The following is an 18,940-nucleotide window of genomic DNA, read 5'->3' as shown; positions in this document are numbered from 1 at the left end:
AGCCTTGAAAAGTTAAAATCCTGCACATTGATTTCTGCCAGTGGTAGACATGTGTGTTTATTTCTCCAACCCAGAGTTTCAGAGGAGAGAAGTGAAGCTGTAAGGCTAACTCAGTGTTTTATCAAATTTAGCATAATGACCTCTAATAACCTCTTTCATGTGTCATGTTTCAGGAGCTCTTGGGAATAAATGGAGTGTGACATACAGCCCAGAACATCTCTGTGCTTTAAAAGGATCTACAGTGTTTATAAATGGCTCGTACACACACCCAACAGATTTTACAGTGAATAAGGCATTTTGGTTAATAGACCCAGTTCAGGGTATAGAGCCGACTGATCTGAGTACTGTATCAGGTTACTCAGGCAGAGTGGAGTATTTAGGAGATAAACAGAAACACTTCTCCCTCAGACTGAGTGACGTGAAGAAAACAGATGAACATCAATACTTCATTAGAGTCCTAGGACAGAAACCTAAAGATAAATACCTCTTTTCTCCAGGAGTGAGACTCACTGTCACAGGTAATGTAGATCACAATGATTTATGAAAATTAATAATGAATAACAGCATTTCTGTTTACTGTACATAATCACTTAAATAATGCAGTTTTGTGTTATGGATGCAAACTCTAAATATATTGTTTAAAGTGCACGAAATCTAAATTTATCTAATATCTTTTATTGTTATTTTTTTAACAAATGTTCTAGTAGCATCACAAGCTGAATTATTATTTATTTGTACTAAATGTACTCGTTCTGAATTTCCTGATCTCTCAGAGCTCTGAGTAGAGATTCCTGGTAAAGGTGGTGGAGGGAAACAAAACAGTTATAGTGTGTAACACCACCTGCAGTAATAAAATCACCTTATTTTATACATATATCACTCAGGCCATAATCTCTCTTTAGACACAGGAGAATCAGGAAGAGTATTTTTCTTCCTCTCTAATGTGTTCTTAATAAATTGAACAATAGGTGCTCAGGGTAAAATATGGCTAGCGTTCAGATACGAGATGTTTGTTAACACTGGAAAAAACACTGAAAATAATAGCTAGAAAACACTTTAAGAGAGCAGAGTGTAAAAGTTCATGCTTTATTGGCCTCAGTACAGTTTTCCTGATGTAATGTGTCTCTCTGTGTTTAAGATCTTCAGGTGATCGCTCCTGCAGAAGTGACAGAGGGACAATCAGCCATTCTGATTTGTAAAACCACCTGCAGTCTGACTGATCCAACATTCATTTGGTACAAAACCAGCCGTGATTTAACCACAAACACCATCAAGAGCAATAAAGTCCATCTGCAGTCGGTCAGCAGTGGGGATGCAGGCAGTTATAGCTGTGCTGTAAGAGGATATGAACATCTCCCCTCTCCTGCTCACACACTCAGAGTCAGATGTGAGATTAATTTACCTTTTTTTATGTATTTAATAGCTAAATTGACCAGAAAATATTTTGCATTGACAGGAATGTCAGAACACTCATGGTGTATTTTTTTTCAAAAAAGCAGAAAGAGAAATTAACTTCAACTTTGAACTGCCTTTATTCTATGTAGGACAGAATTGTTTATCATATTAGAAGGTTACATGCTGTAATGCACTAAGATTCATTGTGTGTTCTGACACTTTTATATTGGAACTAGCATTAACCTTTTTTCATAGAGCTACATTAGCTCTTCTATTGGATCAGACTACATGGGTCAACCCTCACTCCCCATGTGCATCAGTGAGCCTCGGCCGCCCATGACCCTGATGATGGTTCACCAGTGTTCTTTTCTAGGAGCACTTTTGGTATGTCCGGACCACCAGGGAAATCCCACAATAACTATTGTATGGTTTTGAAATAGTTTACAGTCATCTAGACATCCCAATGTGGTCTTAGTCACAGTAGCTACAGTTATAATATCTTCTTACAATAGCATCTGCAAGTGGCTGGGCATAGACAGAAAATAAAACTGGAAGTTGGAGGAGATGGAGGAAGAAATAAATGGGCAAAAGTACTAATTTAATGACTGTGAAAGGGACAAATTGTTTAGATGACTGAGTCAGAGCCTGCCAAAAGTGCTCTAAGGAAGAAAAAAAATTGGCAACAGGGTCATAGGCAGCCAAGGCTGACTGACATAAAGAGTGAAATGTAGTCTGATCCTGATAACTGCTGAAAAGAGTTAATGCTCCAGTGGAAAGGTGTCAGACCTGCTGATTGGTTGGAGCAGTATTTTGCAATTTGTGTAATGCATAAGATTTTAGGTCCTATTTACAGAGCCTGGGCCTCTTGCAGAACCAAGTCTATTCCCAGAGTAAAAAAAAAATGGCTACATTTAGGCATTTGGCAGACGCTCTTATCCAGAGCGACTTACACTTTTATCTTATTACACATCTGAGCAGTTGAGGGTTAAGGGCCTTGCTAAAGGGCCCAACAGTGGCAACTTAGTGGTTGTGGGGTTTGAACCTGTGATCTTGTGAACCATAGTCCAATGCATTAACCACTGGGCTACCCCTGCTAACTAACGATGCTAACTAATGATGAAAAACACTTTGAGAGAACAAAGTGTAAAAAAAACATGCTTTACTGACTTCAATACAGTTTTTTCTGGTTTATTGTGTCTCTTTGTGTTTAAACTTGCACACAGAGAGGAGATTATTATTCATTATTAAAATACAGATATAATTATTGCACTTTTAACAAAATCTCTTCCAGATCATGTAAAGAGAAAGATACAAACACTTACTGATATAATGACACTTTTAAATATTTATTAGAGTATGTATCATATTCAATAAGAGCCACACACAATGTTACAGTAGATGAAAGCAGTTAAAGAAAGTAAGAAAGAAAGAAAGAAAGAAAGAAACTTCCCTAACGCTTATTCAATTCAATTTAATTACATTTTATTTGTATAGCGCTTTTAACAATTTGCATTGTCCCGAAGAAGCTTTACACAATCCAAAAAAAATTATTTATGTTTGTATGGAATTTGAATGTGTATGAATCAAAATGGTCAGATAGTCCTTGATAAGCAAGCCGAGGATGACAGTGGCAAGGAAAAACTCCCTGAGATGGTAGTAGAAAGAAACCTTGAGAGGACTCAACAGGGAACCCATCCTCATCTGGGTGAAACAGAGAGCAGGAATTAATCTGCATTCATACTGTGTGTTAGTTGGTAGGCGGTTCAGCATAACAGTTGATGTTAATTGATGTTAATATGGAGTCCAGTTAGTTATTGAAAACTCAGGTAGACTTCTATGAACTATCGAACTGGCAAGTCCTCAGAGAAACAGCTGCCAACACCAGTCAAGGCCAGAACCATCTTCTAGGTTGCGAGAACCATCCCCAGACACGAGGCGCATCCCAAAGAGACACACCGGGCATCCATGCGACAAGATCTCCAACCAGAAGCGGGGCACCAGGATGGGTCAGTCAGGTCCGGAGGGCAGAGGGAGTCTGGATCACTTGCAGCTCAGGAACGACATGTGTAGCTCGACAGAGAGAGGGAAAGAGAGAGAGGGGGAGAGAAGGAAGAGAAGGAACGGGAGAGAGAGCAGAAGAGGAGAGATGGCAGTTAGGTATGGTCACAGTCACATAATGTATAATGTAAATGTATATTAACTGTAGAGTGCAAGCAGAGACTCCGGCAGGACTAACTATAACAGCATTACTAAAAGGGAGAGCCAGAAGGAAACACAGACATGAGGGCTTCCTGAGATGAAAGCAACCAATCACCTCACCGTCAACAAACCTGAGTGATCAATGAGAGTGGGGAAGACAGCATCTAAACATACCAGTTCACCATAATACTCTATGTCCATAAGTCCCCCAGATCTGCTCCTTTACCTAAGGCAAATCTATTTATAAAAATGCTTGATTAAATAAATAGGATTTTAGCCTGGACTTAAACACTGAGACTGTGTCTGAGTCCCGAAGATTATTTGGAAACTATTCCATAACTTTGGGGCGTTGTAAGAAAAAGCTCTGCCCCCAGCTGTAGTTTTTTATAATACGCGGTACTGATAAGCAGCCTGCATCCTTTGCTTGTTTATGCACCTAGTTAAACAATCAGACAGTAGGGCATTACAATAGTCCAACCTAGAGGTGATAAAAGCATAAACTAGTTTTTCTGCATCATTTAGCGACAATATAATTCTTATCTTGGCAATATTTCTGAAAGAATGCTATCCTGGTAATATTATCTACATGAGCTTCAAATAAAAGACTGGAATCTATAATCACACCAAGGTCTTTTACTGTTGCATTTGATGGAACAGAAAGGCCATCTAAAGTTATAGAGTGATCCAGAATCTTACTTCTAGATGTATGACTAGAACTTCTGTCCTATCTGGGTTAAGCAGAAGGAAGTTAATTAGCATCCAATCTCTTATGTCCTGCACACATTGCTCAACTTTATTAATCTGGTTTATCCCATCAGGTTTTGCTGAGATGTATATCTGTGTGTCTTCAGCATAACGGTTAAAACTAATACCATGCTTACGGATTATGTTGCCCAGAGGAAGCATGTAAAGGGAAAAAAGCAGTGGGCCTAAAACTAAACCCTGTGGAACACCAAAGTTCATTAGAGAACATGCAAAATAATCACCATTTAAGTCTACATACTGATACTGATCGGTCAAATACGATCTGAGCCAGGAGAGGGCTGTACCCTTAATTCCTACTACATTTTCTAATCTGTGAAGAAGAATACTATGGTCAATGGTGTCAAAAGCTGCACTGAGGTCGAGTAATACAAGCATGGTTACACAACCTTGATCTGAGGCCAATACAAGGTCATTTACTACTTTAACGAGTGCTGTCTCTGTGCTATGATGAGGCCTAAATCCTGACTGATACAGTTCATGTATGTTATTTCTATGTAGATATGAGCATAGTTGCTGTGCTACTATTTTTTCCAGAATCTTAGAGATAAAGGGGAGGTTTTATATTGGCCTGTAATTGGACAGCTGACAGGGAACAAGGTCAGGTTTCTTAATAATCGGTTTATTAAACTGCTAATTTTAAATATTTTGGAACATACCCAATGCTGACTGAGGAATTAATTTTTCTGTTCTGTTTTTCGGTTCTGTTATTGCTGGTACTATCTGTTTAAGAAATTGTGTCCGTACAGGATCTAATATACAGGTTGATGAGTTTGCAGAAGACATGAGTGAAATTAGCTCATTCTCTTCAAGGGGAGTAAAGTATTCTAGGTTCCGATCTGACATGGCTAGTTTAACATCAGCATAAATTTCATTATTTGGTTCCAAAGCCTCAATTTTATGCCTAATATTTACAATTTTATTATTCAAAAAGTTCATGAAGTCCTCACTATTACACAAAGTTGTTGTGGAGATTTCTGCAGTGGTCTTATTTCTGGTTAATTTGGCTATGGTATTAAATAAAAATCTAGGATTATTTTTGTTACAGTATTTTCTATAAGAGTGAAGAAATATGTTGATCTAGCTACACTAAGAGCTTTTCTATAGTTCAGGATGCTCTCCTTCCATGCTATTTGAAATACTAACAATTTAGTTTGACGTCATTTACGTTCTAATTTCTGAGTGGTCTGTTTTAAAGTGCGTGTATGATCGTTATACCAGGGAGCAAGTTTTTTATCTCTAATAATTTTTCTTTTAACTGAAGCTACCTTATCTATGTCAAGAACTAACCTGAGGTGACCAGAAGACGTAGCTTTAGCGGTTAGCCCTTTGTTGCGTGAATGGTAAACCCAAACGCGGAAGAACACGAATAGGCAGGATAATCACGCTATTTGATCTAAGGATTCTCACAAATGGGGAGCAAGAGAAAAAAACAATCTAACCCCCGTCCTATGAATACACACTCGATCAGGAAACAAAGCCAATAAAGTGAACACTCACGGTCAGACGAATGAATCCGACGTAGCATTGGCTAAACTCAATGACTGAGCGAGGTGCTATGTTTTGTTTACTCCTCTTATACTTCCTGGTTAGCGACTGCTTAACTTCTGGGTCCTAGTGCCGGTCGTGCCCGCTGAGTGTGCATGACAGTACCCCCCTGTCCAGGACCGGCTCCAGACGGTCCTGAGGTGGAGGATACCCTGTGATGGTAGTCCCGGATGAGCTTGGGGTCGAGGATAAACCACGCTGAAACCCACAATCGCTCCTCGGGGCCGTAGCCCTCCCAATCGACCAGGTACTGGGTGCCTCTGCCCCGAGGGCGCGAGTCAAGGATCTGTCGCACGGTGTAGGCGGGACCGCCGTCAATGATTCGGGGCGGAGGAGCAGGGGGGGTGGGTGTAACCAGAGGTGAGGTGATGAAGGGTTTTAGCTGTGATGTATAGAAGACTGGGTGGATCCGGAGCGCCGCAGGCAGCTGGAGCCGGTAGGTGACAGGGTTAATCCGTAAAGTGATGCGGTATGGTCCGATGAACCTTGGTGATAGTTTTCTTGATTTAGTGTGCAGATGGAGGTTTTTAGTTTATAGCCATACCTTGTCACCTACGTGGTACAAACGTCCCGGCAGGCGATTCCTCCATCGCCTGTGTCTCCTAGTTGGATAACGAGTACAGGTGGCTGCGGGGAGGGACGGAACCCGGCTGAAGTTCTATCGCCAGGTTGTATGGACGATGAGGTGGGAAGTGGGTAGCTCGTCTCTTGCAAAAAACTTCTGCCAAGTCCCGATAGGCAACAGGGATGGCGTTGGTGTCGACGTCGGGGGCCTTGGACTCCCTGGAACACGTCCCAGTCCGTGCCTGAGTTCGGTGCAGGTCAGCCCCCACTGGAGGATCTGGTTCCGGGTCCATGAAATAATCGGATCGTGCTGCAAGAGCCAGGGATAGCCGAGGATGATGGGCGGTGATGAGATAGACGTGAGGTGGAATTGGATCTGTTCCTGGTGCTGGTCTATGGCGAGCATGATGGGTTGGGTCTGATGGGTGATAAGGCTGGATGATAGGGGCCGACCGTCGACCGAAGTGATTTTTACCGTCTGGGATAACGCCTCAATCTTCACCTCCAAATCTTTGGCATAATTAGAGTCAATGAAGTTACCAGCGGCACCGGAATCGATGAACGCGGTGCCGCGTTTGTGGCCAATTTAGGGGTTTACCTGCACCGTGAAACTTGAGATGGTGGCGTCGGTTGTGGTGGAGAGGTGGAGGGGGCCCGGTGAGTCTCTCCTCTCACTCACCGGACTGCGCGTTTCCCGGGCAAATTGGGCAGATTGCAGCTGGTGTGCCGCCGACCCACAATAGGCACACATACCCCCTCGATACTGTCGTTCGCGTTCCGCCACGGTCAGGGAGGCGCGTCCTAGTTGCATGGGTTCCCCGGCTCCGGTGTCAACCACGTCAGGAGGTGGAAATCCGACAGATCCGGTGGTGGTGGTGGTGGTGAAGGCTGTAGGTGGTCGTGGCAGAGCATAGGAGAAGGTTCTCCCGCCGGAGCTCCGCGACCTGGCAGCGCAAGGCTGCGACGTCTTGAAGGTCCCGGCACAGATTAGCGATCTCCCCGGTTAGCTTGTTAATGAGCTTGTCTACCACATCGCAGAGGTGCGCGTAATCCGCTGGGTTCACTGCGGCTGGCTTAGTCATTCTGTCAAGAACTAACCTGAGGTGACCAGAAGACGTAGCTTTAGTGGTTAGCCCTTTGTTCTGATCTAATGGAAGTTGGTAGTTCTGGGAGATTACTGATAAAACTCTGTGTGATAGTTGATGTGAATGTACGTTTAATACGGTAGCACGGCGCTGTGCGTACATTATTACTGTGACACACTTGAATTGAGACAAGATAGCGATCTGAGATAACTTCAGATAGCGGTAATTGTGAATAAATTTCTTATACTTAATCCGAATAATATTATTAAATCTAAAGTGTGACCTGCTTTATGAGTGGGTCCTACTACACACTGATTTACTCCTGCCGAGTCCAGTATGGACATAAATGCTGTTCTCAGAGGGTCTTCTGGGTTTTCAAAATAAATATAATAAGCGCTTAATTATTAATTATAATTAATTATTCTCCAGCAATTAACACTTTGTCTACAGAAATGACTAGGTTTGAGAGGAAATCTGCAAATTCACTAAGAAATTCAGAGTACGGCCCTGGAGGTCTGTAAATGACAATTAGCGGAATCGACTGAGCTGACTTAATATAGTTAAATACACTTATGTTACTATAAAGAATTTCAAATGAATTAAATTTGTGTCCGTGTTTTTGTACAATAGTCAAATTATCATTGTGAATAACTGCGACGCCTCCTCCTCTACCAGTTAACCGAGGCTGGTGTATGTAGCTGTATCCAGGAGGACTAGCTTCATTTAGAGCTACATACTTATCCTGTTTAATCCAGGTTTCTGTTAAACAGAGTATATTAAACTCCTGATCCGTAATAATTTCATTAACTATAACTGCTTTAGATGCGAGAGATCTAATATTTAACAGTCCTAGCTTTAGATCAGAGGTGCCGGCTGCGCATTCAGTATGATCTGAGTTTGTGGTTTTTATGTTAATTAATTTACTAAAACAGACTTTCTGAGTCTTTCTAAATTAGTTTTTAGCTCGAGGAACAGACATAGTCTCAACATTATGAGAGTCAGAATGTACAATTTTACTGTTAATCTGTTATATTGTTTATTTTAATAATAATAATAATAATAATAATAATAATAATAATAATAATAATAATAATAATTAACAAAACTGAATTATTGTTTTAATTATTTAACCACATAAAGTCACTATCATGTACTTTTAAATGTACTTCCCTGTTAAAAACTGAAGACATTAATACATATCATGTACCTTCAATTATTTCAATAAGAATATTAGTAACAATACCCCTGCTTTTTATTGTTTTTATAAATACATTTTGGTGGGAATGCAAATGACGCAAAGGTTGTTAATGCTACTTCCTGGAATGCTAAAATCAGTGTTCTATGTTCATTTCTTTGTTTATTGTATAATTGTTTTCAATTTGTATTGTTTTAGATTCACCAAAGAATGTCTCAGTGTCCATCAGTCCCTCTGGTGAGATAGTGGAGGGCAGTTCAGTGATTCTGACCTGCAGCAGTGATGCTAACCCACCTGTGGAGAGCTACACCTGGTTTAAGGATATGACATCAATAGGAAATGAAAAGACCTACACCATCTCCAAAATCAGCTCTGAGGACAGTGGAGAGTACAAGTGCAAGTGCAGTAATGAAGTCGGACGTCAGGAGTCCAGCAGTGTAACTCTGAATGTTCTGTGTAAGTTAAAGCTAAAGATCTTCTTACAGCCAATAAAAGATAAAATTATTATAGACTTAGATTAGAGACAAATTTTCCCTGCTCATTTTTTTCATATTCAAAAAAACTGAAAAAAATGAACATGGCTACCTGTTACATGTACTGTAATATTTGTTTTGTACAAAATAATTTAATGTTTCCAAAATGAACATGGATAAATTATGTTGTATTTGCATAAAATTAAACAACTTAACATGTATTAGATTCAATCATGTTGAGATAAACCAAAGAGATCTTGTCACTATGAAAACCGGAAATATCGCGAGAAGATATCGTGAGAAGAGAACACAGCGTGTTTAGAAGACAAACGTTTGGCGGGCGTGTGGAAAAGGTAAGCAGGAATTAATTCACATCTTTCTAAATAGAAACGAAATACTGAACATAAATGTCACCTGCTGTTTAGCGATGTTTAGTCACGTTATTTTGGTTTAAGCTATTTCTTGTATTTTTAATCACACTTAAAATACCGACGGTTATATGCGCGTGCTTAATCTGCGGTTTGGTTCTGGTTTCGATCTGTTCTCATGAGTTGTGAAGCGAGAGGAACAAAGTATAAATATTGTTCATTTGCTGAATTAAGTATTATGAATTTTATTGAATATTTATCTCTCTATTTTTTCACAGGAGTTTGTGAGTGAAAGTGTCCTGTCTGCATCTGACTTGAAGAGTTTCCTGACCAACCGTCTCTAACCGTCATATTTAAAAGTCATAACGTACAGTAGTAAAGTACAAAACATTTTTGTTGGTGTATATATTTTTTTCTATGATAATACTTATTTGTGGTGTTTTATGTTTTGTACATATTTTCAAATTGAGACTTCATTTGTAAGTTGCTGCTGGTGTAAAATAAAAATCTCTATTTTACCCGTTTGTCTTATGCTTCCCTCAGAATTCTGTTGACCAGGGCTTGAAAGTTGGATCAACTTAATTTACAACTGAAAAATTTGTTGTACCAACGCTATTCATTTATGTTAACAGTATTAAATTATGTTGGACGCAGCTGTAGTAAATAAGTTAAATAAACCTAATAAAATTAATTTGACTGAACCTAAGAACATTAATTTGGGCCAACAAAATTGCTTAATGCTGAAAGAAAGCCATTAAGTCAGGTGAAAATTCTTTCCATAATTTAATTATGTTCATTCATCGAGTTATTTTTTTTGAGTGTGCAGCTAATATTGATTAATTGATTAATAAATATATTTTTTTTTTACTTTTTGTTTTGTTTTATTTTAGATCCTCCCAAGAATGTGTCAGTGTCCATCAGTCCCTCTGGTGAGATAGTGGAGGGCAGTTCAGTGACTCTGACCTGCAGCAGTGATGCTAACCCACCTGTGGAGATCTACACCTGGTTTAAGGTGAATGAATCCTCAGCTGTAGGATCTGGACAGAGTTACAGAGCTCTACAGAGTGGACAGTACTACTGCGAGGCTCAGAATAAACACGGCTCTGAGAGATCAGCTGCAGTGACCGTCACTGTAAATGGTGAGGCTGGTGATGTAAATCTATAAATCAAAATCACACTAATAAACATTTCAAATCATGATTGTCAAATCATTGTCCACACAGGGTTTTGGAGTTTATTTGTGTACACAAGTGTTGGAGGCTTTGTGTTTGTGTGTATTTTTCTCATCATCACCTTTTTTTTAATAAGGTAAGAAAATATTAATTTAAGTGAGGCTATAATAATAATTAATTAATACATCCATGTCTTCATAGACCTCGCTTTATAAATGTCACGTGTGGTGTTGTCAAGCTGGAACAGGTTTGTGGCTTCTAGTTCCAGTGAAAGAGAAATTGTATTGCTACACAATACAGAGTCATTCTATATAATTGTGTGCTTGTGCTAAGTTTGTGGTTAGTGTTTTGGGAAGAACCTCATACCTGTATAAATGTGATTATCAGGGGTGCACATATTTATAGCCATATGGTGTATGTTAAGTGCTTACTGTAACAGGTTTAGTGGATTTATCATACTGTATTCAATATTAATTTCATAATGTAAATTTTTCTACCAGGAAAAAGAAAAGAACTGGTACAACACGAGATCAACAGGTACATAATGTAGTGATTAGTGTTTGGATGTGTATTTGTTCTCTCATTAAACATTTAGTTGTGTTTCTATTATAGCAAAATAATTAACAACAAGGTGATGAGTTACTGTTTCTGCCCCAATTGTTATTCATTTACTGTAATAACATGAGCCTAAGTGGTTTATATCTTGAATAAGCAGTAATTTGATTGATTATAGTTTTGTTGTTTCTGCTTCATAATTACACACTTACAGTATATCAAAATTTATTGAAATAAATATATAATTTGATTTCAGAATTAAATTAAAATTTATCCAAATAGGGTCAATGTCAAGGCAAGGTTAAATGTCAAATGTTTTTAATGTAAGACGTTACAAAAATAGTAAGAAGACAAACGGCAGCAGGAAACCTAATAATGCATGACAGTGTCATATAACTGTAATTGGGTAGTAATTGCTCTTTACAAAATATCACATCTGTCACTAACCAAGCAGATCAACCCAGCACTTTAATGTCAACCCAGCAACTCCTATTGGCGTGCTGAGCTACTGTATCCTTCACCCCACACCTGTACCTGGTTAAGTAATTATCTTTTGGCTTTACGATCACACACCGGGAATCAGTCAGTGCGGCATGAACATTAAATGATCAAACTCAGAGGTTGGAAAAGCACAAAACATCAATGGCAACAGCAGTGAGACAATGCAGTTAAAGGGAGGCATCTATATTCAACTCAAAATAGTGTAGACTTGGTGAGGAGAAGGGGAACAAAAACAGAACAAGCAAGTGATAATTAGCAGGATGTGAATAGGTCACAGTAAACGTAACAACATACTCCATGTTATAGGAAAACACCAAATGGTCTGTGTGAGCAGTGTCATGAAAAAGTGACAATAGAACATGTACAGGTCCTTCTCAAAAAATTAGCATATTGTGATAAAGTTCATTATTTTCTGTAATGTACTAATAAACATTAGACTTTCATATATTTCAGATTCATTACACACAACTAAAGTAGGTCAAGCCTTTTAATTGTTTTAATATTGATGATTTTGGCATACAGCTCATAAAAACCCAAAATTCCTATTTCAAAAAATTAGCATATTTCATCCGACCAATAAAAGAAAAGTGTTTTTAATACAAAAAAAGTCAACCTTCAAATCATTATGTTAAGTTATGCACTCAATACTTGGTCGGGAATCCTTTTGCAGAAATGACTGCTTCAATGCGACGTGGCATGGAGGCAATCAGCCTGTGGCACTGCTGAGGTGTTATGGAGGCCCAGGATGCTTCGATAGTGGCCTTAAGCGCATCCAGAGTGTTGGGTCTTGTGTCTCTCAACTTTCTCTTTACAATATCCCACAGATTCTCTATGGGGTTCAGGTCAGGAGAGTTGGCAGGCCAATTGAGCAGAGTAATACCATGGTCAGTAAACCATTTACCAGTGGTTTTGGCACTATGAGCGGGTGCCAGGTCGTGCTGAAAAATGAAATCTTCATCTCCATAAAGCTTTTCAGCAGATGGAAGCATGAAGTGCTCCAAAATCTCCTGATAGCTAGCTGCATTGACCCTGCCCTTGATAAAACACAGTGGACCAACACCAGCAGCTGACATGGCACCCCAGACCATCACTGACTGTGGGTACCTGACACTGGACTTCAGGCATTTTGGCATTTCCCTCTCCCCAGTCTTCCTCCAGACTCTGGCACCTTGATTTCCGAATGACATGCAAAATTCACTTTCATCCGAAAAAAGTACTTTGGACCACTGAGCAAAAGTCCAGTGCTGCTTCACTGTAGCCCAGGTCAGGAGCTTCTGCCGCTGTTTCTGGTCAAAAGTGGCTTGACCTGGGGAATGCAGCACCTGTAGCCCATTTCCTGCACAGGCCTGTACATGGTGGCTCTGGATGTTTCTACTCCAGACTCAGTCCACTACTTCCGCAGGTCCCCCAAGGTCTGGAATCGATCCTTCTCCACAATCTTTCTCAGGGTCAGGTCACCTCTTCTCGTTGTGCAGCGTTTTCTGCAGCACTTTTTCCTTCCCACAGACTTCCCACTGAGGTGCCTTGATACAGCACTCTGGGAACAGCCTATTCGTTCAGAAATTTCTTTCTGTGTCTTACCCTCTTGCTTGAGGGCGTCAATGATGGCCTTCTGGACAGCAGTCAGGTCGGCAGTCTAACCCATGATTGCGGTTTTGAGTAATGAACCAGGCTGGGAGTTTTTAAAAGCCTCACAAATCTTTTGCAGGTGTTTAGAGGTAATTAGTTAATTCAGATGATTAGGTTAATAGCTCGTTTTGAGAACCTTTTTATGATATGCTAATTTTTTGAGATAGGAATTTTGGGTTTTCATGAGCTGTATGCCAAAATCATCAATATTAAAATAATTAAAAGGCTTGAACTACTTCAGTTGTGTGTAATGAATCTAAAATATATAAAAGTCTAATGTTTATCAGTACATTACAGAAAATAATGAACTTCATCACAATATGCTATTTTTTTTAGAAGGACCTGTACAGTATTAATGAAGTGATGAGAAAAGAAACAAGAATGAGAAGAGATAATGATTCTACTAAGGAAATTTGTAAAGATTGAGGACACTGTAAAAAGTATTTTAGAGAAGGAAAAAAGAAAGAAAGAATAGAGAGAAAACTCTTAAAGAGAATTACCCAGTGTTATTATGGAAGGGGACTTTCCATGAATTTGGGAATCAAACTTGGACAAAACACCAATTACGCACAATTATTTTTGACAGTGATTTTATTCTATAGTTATGATACTCTTTCATGATACTGTTTAATTCTCGCACACAGAACTCTCCTATGCAATACAATTCCCTTTACATCATCGCCCGGTCTCCTCTCAGTGTTATAGGGGATTCCCCCATTCATTCCGTCACACACTGACTCAAACACAGATTCTCGGCTCACCTGAACATTTAATCCTTTTGTAGTTAATAAAACCCCTCAAATACCCATTTGTCTGCTATTGGGTTCAGTTCTGTCTCACCCATGACACTAATCTAAGGGTGATCTTAAACATTAGAATTAATGTGCACCTATCCCATAAAGCAGTGACATAATTACAGACACAGACAAATGAAATCCTCTCAAAATCATCACATCCACACATTTAAAAAATCTGTTTATGCAAAGCATGTGCTGTACAAGTCTCTGTGAATGAAGTATAATTACAGAAACCATGACATATTAAAACAGATTATTGTAAACCTGTGTTTTTCAGCTGCACTACAGTCAGAACTCTTGTTAGAAATAATTAATAAACACATTATGACCAATCACAATCCAAAACTCTGATGTTGATGTTCACTGTTTTCACTCCTCCATCTCGCTGATGTCATCTCTCTCACCTTAGGAGGATTTATATATAAATATAGCAGAAACAAATGCAGTCAAGCCTCCACCTGATACAGCCTCGTCCAATCAGGATGAAGGTCTGTATGCCAGTGTTAACCGTCAGAGAGCTGCAGACTCCGGGAAGACGGCTAAGGAGGCTCAGAACACTAGGGTCAGATTCACACGTGCCAGTGCTGACTACAGGTGAGAGGAGACGATCTGTTTCTTATACTATAACAGAGCTGAAAATTATCTTCTGTTGGATGTTGGTGAGATTATTTATTCTCTTTCTGTAGGCCTGACAATCCGGAGGATATCAGTGCCATCTACGGAAATGTAAAAAAAAAAAAAACATTGACCCATTGATTGACTTCCCTTGGTCAAATTCCCAGTAGGCCCAGTGAGACTACAAAAGCGTTCTTACATTCATCGTTTCAGGATGACCTTCTCAAGATCATCAGATTTTGAAAATTTCTATTGTTTTTTGCAATTAGTTATAATAATAATAATAATTATTATTATTATTATTATTAGTAGTAGTAGTAGTAGTGGTAGTAGTAGTAGTAATTCTACTTGTTGTTATTAATAATAATAAATTTGAAGAACATTGGTGTTTCCTGGATGTTTCCTGGACTTAAAAAACACAGTCACCACCACAAACGTGTATCTTCTGTTTGGTCTGTCAGCGCACATAAAGCTCATAAACCGCTACTGTACAGCACAATTGGTTCTGTTGAACTTCACTGCAACTTTAATGCAACATTTTGGACCAAAACTACATCAAAGCAATGAAACTGAAGAATACTAAGTGGCATAACAAAAAAAAAATTATAATAATTTAATTTACTTTAATTTAACATTACTTTAAAATAGAGTAGAGATACTCCACACTGTTACACTGTACATGAGCAGCCAAGCTGGTGTGACGTTACTCCATAAACAAGGAATAAATTGGACTAATTCATTTTGATGAGTTGATCATTTGGTGATTTAGGTGATGTGCATAGTTTATTGGGAGGAGATTATGATTTGCAACATGTCTCGAATTTAGGATTAGTGTTAATATTACTGATGTAAAATGAGGAAAAGAGCAGATTACCAGCTGTAACTTGAAATCCAGCTTAATTGAATTTAAATAATTATAAGAGGTGTGTGTGTGTGTGTGTGTGTGTGTGTGTGTGTTATATTTAATTGATAATAATGAAAGGTACAGTATATTCATTATCTATAACATACTATATGATAAATGTTATGTTCAATTATAATGTATGTAAACTCAAGGGGTGTTCAAGTCAAACTGGGACTTTTTATTTTTATTTGTGCAGAATAAAAGATCACAGTTCTAAGAGTGAAAACTTATTTTATTAATTGGACCGTTTAAATATTTTACCAGGGCTGATAGTCTCATCACTGCACTGTGCTTGAAATCTTCTGTAAATGATTGTAAATAAAAAATAACGTTTATGCTTTCATCAGAATCATGCAATCACTTTCATGCATTAATCATAATTCCCAGTTTGACTTGAATGTAACTAAGATACAATTAATGCAATAGACTTGTTAAACATGTAAAATATAACTAAACTTCATGCACATTTTAAGAGATCTAACACAGTATAGTGTAACCCGCTACTTTCACACCTCCTCATGAGTTTTAAAATTAGTGTAATCTATGAATAAACATTTTTATTTTTTGCTGCATTTGAGTGTAAAGTGTTACATTTCACTGCTACAGCCTCATAGTCAAAAGAGGTGTGTGAGGGCCTGGTATGAAAAGGCTGAATGTCTGATTATGCAAATACACAATGGACATTAAGCCTGGATTCTAGCTGCTGTAACATGAAACATAACTTTTAATGAGAGTGTGCAAAAGCTAGCTGCTAAAATGATATCATATGGAGTGGTGTGATAAATAAAATATAATTGTAATTAATTACCAAACACAATAAACCAGCACCTGCCAAAGAGAAGATCCTAATCTAAGAGATTAAGGAAATATTCAGGTGAATAAAAATGGTGTGTGTGTTTGCATGTGTGTGTGTGAATTATTGTGTGCACATCACTGTGATGGATTGGCACCCTGTCCAGGGTGTACCTGCCTCGTGCCCTAAGTCTCGGCTCCAGGTCCTCCTCGACCCCGTATACACAAGAAGCAGAACAAATAAATCCATTTTAGTACTGCAGATAGTTACGTTTTCTGTGCTAAGTTCGTGCAAACTGAATGTTGTGTTAATGTTGTCTTTTTCTGCCGGTCTCTTTAGCCACTCTTTTCCTGCACATTCTTACATGCCGAAAAAAAGAAATGTATTTCAGAAATTAATGCAGTTCTCTACATACAGATGTATTTTGTGATTACAGTTATTTACAGACTGATGAATCTGCATGCTCGTCATTCATAACAATTTGTGGGTGTGTCTCATTCCGAGGGCCTTCACTGACGGTAGACCAAAAACCCCAAACCAAATGAATGTGGTCTGGTATGTGAAGGATTTCCTGATTGTTTCAAGCTGTTTCCACCCTTACCATCTAATGAATGTAATATAAAGTAGAAATACTAATAATACTAATACATGGATATTTGGATTGCAAGTATTTAGCAAGAGGAGCATTCTTTTAATTACATTTTTAAATAAATTTTATCTTGATAAACAAAAAGTCTTAAAATATGAGTAGTGCATGCGCTTTGTCTGCTGAGCCTCACGTCATCACACCTGACCCAATGGTATCGGATATCTGTTGCTGCTACTGTATAAATTTCACACTACTGAAAATAAATATAGACTAAAACAACAACTGATAGCATTATAAATTGTATACTTTTGTAATGTCTGTAATTCAGGAATAAATAATATGATATTAAATTGGATATTGAATATTTTTCGCACTCTAGCAAGACGCACTGACTGATGAGAGTTTTTTTTATTCCAACTTCCAGTGAGTTGATGACCCGTTGTTTACTTGTTCCCGACAACCTTCAGAGTTTCCTTTGCTCCCAGTTTGGAATCACACCTAACATGGTTGAGCACTCTATTCAGTGTACTTCAAAGGGTATTTCAGGCCAATCGAATCGCAGTTTTGAACTCTTTAACGTTATTCTCCTCAGATCATCGGATTTCCATTCATGTGATTGACTAAAATTGTAGGTGACATCTAATAGGGTTCAGGTAATGCCCTTTTAATAATAGGCATCTGCAAATGGAACCATGCCAGGGAAGTCTGAAAAATCCACACACAGATGGAGAGATGATCAGAAAACGTGGGCTGTTTGTAAATGCAGGTTTATCAGTCTGTAAATGTAAATTCATTCAACATTCAACTTATTTTTTTTCTCTTTTATTATATTTTTATGTCTAATTTTATTCTACTTTTTATCTTCATTATTTTATTATTTGCACATAATGTAAATTTAAAAATCTTTACATCTAAAGTGTATTACCATATTCCTTTATATTTTAATAACAAAAAATCTCTTATTTCATACTGAAACTTTCTTTTGAAATTTTAGGTCATTAGCAGTATAAGCATTTCACTTCATATCATACTGTGCATGAATGTGTATGTGACAAATGAAATTTGTATTTGAAAAAAATGAATGTACAGTAATCACAAAATATAATTTTAATCATTTACATGTGAATTGTACATTAAAGTGAGTCATAAAATACATTTCCAAATTGTGTTACATACAGTTTATATGTGAATTATGAAACTGATCAGATTTCATATATTTCTTTCATTTTATCTATTTGCGAACATCATTGAGGGTTTATAACAAATGTCATTAAAACAAAAAAATATATATTTTTTTGGTGTTTACAGTGTGTGCATGGGTGCTGCACTGAGTATCAGTTTCCTATAAAGCATGAAGCAGATACTATAACCTACATATAAGTGAGGAGCTTCTGCAGCCTTAACTGTGAATAATCTGTCATAAAAAAAACTGCTAAAATTGTTAAAGTAATATAAAACTAATATGATTTACTACACAATTTACAAAAAGAAATGTTAAATTTTTAATAGGGACATTAACATTTATCTAATAATTTACACATTTAATCACAATTAATTATTGTTATTTTACATAATATTGTATGTAAATTAAGAAAGCAGAAACAATACAGTATAATCAATACAGTATATTTTTGTTAAAATGTAAAACAAATGTCATTTTTCAGGATTAAAATAATACTTAAAATAATAATTAACATTAATTTACACAATGTCTAATTTTACAGAAATTTGTATACAATTAAAAAGGGAAAACTACTGTAAAACATTTGAGTTTTCTGTGAAATTATCTGTACATT

General features: G+C 37.7%; 1 pseudogene; it reads left to right on the top strand.

Annotated features, from left to right (window-relative positions):
* Positions 1–16,668, top strand: part of LOC128506992 (B-cell receptor CD22-like) — a 128,132-nt pseudogene extending 111,464 nt beyond the window's left edge.
* The last annotated feature ends 2,272 nt before the right edge of the window (positions 16,669–18,940 follow it).

The sequence above is a fragment of the Clarias gariepinus genome, chromosome 18 (genome assembly GCF_024256425.1).
Source record: "Clarias gariepinus isolate MV-2021 ecotype Netherlands chromosome 18, CGAR_prim_01v2, whole genome shotgun sequence".
NCBI classification, from domain to species: Eukaryota; Metazoa; Chordata; class Actinopteri; order Siluriformes; family Clariidae; genus Clarias; species Clarias gariepinus.
Note: the sequence above shows the minus strand (reverse complement) of the source record. Positions and strands in the feature narration are given on the sequence as shown.